This window comes from Penaeus monodon, chromosome 16, assembly GCF_015228065.2.
Source record: "Penaeus monodon isolate SGIC_2016 chromosome 16, NSTDA_Pmon_1, whole genome shotgun sequence".
Classification (NCBI taxonomy): domain Eukaryota; kingdom Metazoa; phylum Arthropoda; class Malacostraca; order Decapoda; family Penaeidae; genus Penaeus; species Penaeus monodon.
In genome coordinates, this window is record NC_051401.1 from 49,304,549 (window position 1) to 49,309,557 (window position 5,009).

Sequence of the window (5,009 nt, forward strand, 5' to 3'; positions counted from 1 at the left end):
ACCCACACACACAACACACACACAACACACACACACACACACACACACACACACACACACAACACACACACACACACACACACAAACAGCATGACACAACACAACACACACACACACAACACACATGATGTGTGTATATAAATGTATATACATATATATACATATATGTGTGTGTGCGTGTGTGTACAATTTGACTTTCTCCTTTCAAAAACATAAAATATAAGCCAATCTATCATCGGCACCATCTGTTTTGACACAAAAACTTTACAACTTTCAAAAAGAAAAAAATATCATAGGAAATAAAATATCACAAACTCAGAATTAAATACACAGAGAATGGTCCAGAACGAGTCATTCCTCCATGAATAAAAAAGTTCACCGGTTTCGAGACCTCACACGTTGCCACGCCCACAGGGACATTATGCAAACCGAACACTAAATGTAGTTTGTGAAGATGACAGTAGCAATAGCTTCTGGAAGTAAGCGAAAATGCGAAAATGCATCTTCTGGCAATCGAGGGCAGTTAGTAGGATGTTGCCCTGTTTCTTATTTGTATAAAGAGGATAAAACATATATCATTCGTAGCGTAATGTCTTTATGAAAAGAGTTATAACAGAGATATTAAAGTATGTGTTTGGCTTTTAGAATAAGAAGCTCTTTTTCACTATTTCTCAAGCTTTTTCAGAACAAAATTATATTCTACTACTGAGGGTGTGTTTACAAGCACGAGTTACTATTCATCTCATAATCCAGCGATGGGAAAACATATACATGGGAAGGGAAATATTTCAGTATATCTCTTCTCTGCGTACACATCAAAGGTATTCACAATGCAGGAAATGTTTTCTTAAAATGAATAATGATAATCTTTGTTAGAAAAGGAAGGAAAGGAGAAGGAGGAACGGGTAGTAGTATTGGTAGTAGAAGAAGAAAAAGAAGGAGTAGAAGCGGAGGAAGAAAAGAAAAATTGAAAATAAAAAAAAGATAAAGGAGAATTAGAGGAACACACATCCTTAAATATAAGCTATGTAGAGGCTAGAACACCCTCCATAGTTTCACATCATTCTTATACTATCAGCTCCAGACCCCGGAAAGGACACACGGTGACGCGCACACACACTGAGCACAGAAGAACCCGCCTGAACCACAGAGACCGGGGGGTATTCACGCATAACCCATTTTCTAGGAAGGCCCTTGGTACTTACTGGCTAAATGTTGGTACCCTTAGGATGCGGGGAAGCTGTGAGGCCGACCTGGCTGGCGGCCCCAGGGGAATGTCTCCCCACCTTCCCCTGGGTCGAGGGCGTCGCTACACCCAGGGTACAAAACAGAGGAGAGAAAGAATGCAGTTGTATATAATGTGATAGCGTGTGTTGATTTGGCGGTACCAGAGGAGGGGGGTACTGAGGGGGGAGGAAAGATCCTGGGTAGAGGCGAAAAGGGTGGGTCTTTTGAGGTGGGGGGGGGGGGTACGTCTATGGTACATGGGGAGGGTGTTTACAGCATCTTGTGCTTCGTTAGTATTTTTCTGTTGCTTCCTGTGCCTGGGACTCCTGCGGGTCTGGTGTAATTTGGCGTAATTTGATGCGGCATCGTGCAACTTGGCACTGCTAACGATGAAACATGTTGACGGTGAGTCATATTCTGTGACAAGAACTGCTGGCACGAAGTCGCAAAGTGTTACGCCCGAGAAACAGTCATCTAAAAATAAAGATCCATCAGTTTGCGTTAATGCAAGCAGTGTGGATTAAACTGCGCCTATTTTCATATCTGGCATTATTGTTAATAGTAATTTTTATACATTTATATACACTTTCTCTTTTGTATCCGTTAGTCGCTTCCTGTTAAATACAAATTACATGGAATGATAAAAAAAGGAAAAAAAAGAGAAAGAATGGCCTTTCTGAAGGTCACCTTAACTGTTTTGACATCGTCACATTTATCACAACATCGAAGCGAGAACTAGCGCTTTCTAAATGAAAATGACAGAAAGAAAAACGTAAGAAAGTACAGTCACCCTATAGTTTACGTAATGTCTTTTCTCTTTTAATCTTTAAATTCTCCAATTACATACTGCGGTTTGGTTCTAACTGCTGCTTCGTTAAGGCCTCCAGGGCGAAGAAATCCCAAAAATAAAGACTCGAGCGACCTGAGAGCAGCGCCTCTTGATGCTGAGAGTTCCGCCGCCCGGAATCGCCGACGAGTCAGGACACGAAGGGAACTTGCAGGAGTTGATTCTTCACAGTAATATTCTTTATTCCGTGCTTTTAACGCCCACTGCCATGTCTCTCCTCCAGCGCGGGAAAAACACGCAGAGAAGAGGAGCTTGACGTGAGTTTGACTTCCTTCACCCACAACTCCACCTTCCACTATCCATCATCAATCATCCACCCTGCACAGTTCACTCCAGGCAAAACATACTAAATGACATTTTTCCCAGTTTGATAAAGGTCCATACGTATGTACATAATCTCTATATACTGTACACATACTTACTTTACACAAATTATGTACGTACATACGTAGATTTCCCGAAATCAGGTTGTTTGAAACGTAACCCTTTCTTAAAGAATGTGGTAACTCTATAGGAGAACAAAACATGTGTATATGATATATGAACAAATGACTGTAGAATAAAACAAAATAGAATAGTCAAGAAAAGCCCATCAAAATCTGCTTTTATGTTTCCCACGAACATGAAGTGCTCTTTGGAGCAGTTAGGCAAACGTGAGAAAAGTGATACCACCGAAAAAGAACGGACACGGAACAAAGACAATAAAATCGAATCGGAGAGAATAAAAATAATATAGAATAATGCGCGAGATGCGACCAAGAGAAGCTTGGGAAACGCCGCCGTATCCGAATCCATCTCGGATATAACGGCGTGTCAGTCAGCAGCGCATGTGATCGCCTTCCACTTGCCAAAACAAAGAGGATGAACGGGGATTTGTTCTGCCATGACGCCGAACAATAAATAAAAAACGGCCGGTGATCCATTACAGAAGATGGAGGCGGAGTAAGGGGTAACCGTAGTAGAAAATTAGATCTTTTTTAAAGTACATTTTAATGCGGTGGATTTACATGAGGTTATACGTAGAGTGTTGTCTTCAGATTTAGTGTAAATTATCCATGGAATTTAGTGTTTTTGAAAAAGAGAACAGAATCACCAAGGCACTGGCTTGAGGCGAAATAGAAGTATGATTACAAGTCCAGAAATGCATAGATAAATAGGAATACGTTTGTACACACACACACACTTACTCACTCACTCACCCCCTCACTCACTTACTCACTCACTCACTCATTTACTCACTCACTCATTTACTCACTCACTCACTCACTCACTCACTCACTCACTCACCCACTCACTCACTCACTCACTTGCAGACTCACTTACTCACTCACTTACTCACTCCTCACTTAGTCACTCACTTACTCACTCACTCACTCACTCACACACTCTCATTCACTCACTCACTTCATCACTTCTCACTCATCACTTACTCACTCACTCACAACACTCTCACTCACTCACTTACTTACTCACTCACTCACTCACTCACTCACTCACTCACTCACTCACTCACTCACTCACTCACTTACTCACTCACTCGCTCACTTACACACTCACTCACTTACTCACCCACTCACTTACTCACTTACTCACTCACTCACTCACACACTCACTCACCCACTCACTCACTTCCTCACTTACACACTTACTCACTCACTCACTCACTCACTTACTCACTCACTTCATCACTTACTCACTCACTCACTCACTCACTCACTACTCACTCACTTACTCACTCACTCACTCACTCACTCGCTCACTTACTCACTCACTCACTTACTCACTCACTCACTCACTTACTCACTCACTTACTCACTCACTTACTCACTCACTCACTCACTTAGTCAGTCAGTCACTCACTCACTCACTCACTTACACACTCACTCACTCACTCACTCACTCACTTACTCACTCACTCACTCACTTACTCACTCACTCACTCACTCACTAACTCACTCACTTACACACTCACTCACTCACTTACTCACTCACTCACTTACACACTCACTCTCTCACTCACTCACTCATTTACTCACTCACTTACTCACTCACTCACTCACTTATTCACTCACTTCTCACTCACTCACTCACTTACTCACTCACTTACTCACTCACTCACTCACTCACTCACTTACACACTCACTCACTCACTTACACACTCACTCACTCACTCACTCACTTACACACTCACTCACTCACTCACTTACACACTCACTCACTCACTACACACTCACTCACTCACTCACTTACTCACTCACTTACTCACTCACTCACCCACTCACTTACTCACACACTCACTCACTCACTCACTCACTCACTCACTCACTCACTCACACACTCACTCACTCACTCACTCACTCACTCACTCACTCACTCACTAACCGCATAATGTGAATAATGATGCATATCTATAAAACAGAGAGAGAAAGAGATAAATAGGTGGACAGATAAATAAAAAGCTAGGTTGGTAGATCGAGAGATAGACAGATTTTTAGATAAAAAGAAAGAGAAGGCTGAGTGAAATCCATAAGCGTTACATACAAGCTCAATAGCACGAACGTTGTTATATTCTCTATGAAAAAGGTACATGGTTTTTAACATTAAGGCAGATTTATCAATAAGTTATAACAAGCTGCAGTGATTTAAGTAGGCCATTGTCTGTACAGATATACATATATAAACTTTATATGATTGTCAATAGCCTTGTAAATGATAAATTCTAAGGATATTGGCTATCACAATACTTTTTTCTCCTTACATTACAGACAACTTAGACAACACATTTACATTTACTTGTAAGACATCATACTAAAAAAACATCCAGCCACACGGATAAACTTCTCTCAAACCTCTTGTGATGTTAAACCGGAAGGGAAAAGAGGAACAGCGAATCCCCCATTAAAAAAAATAGTAGGATTTTTGAATACTAATTTTC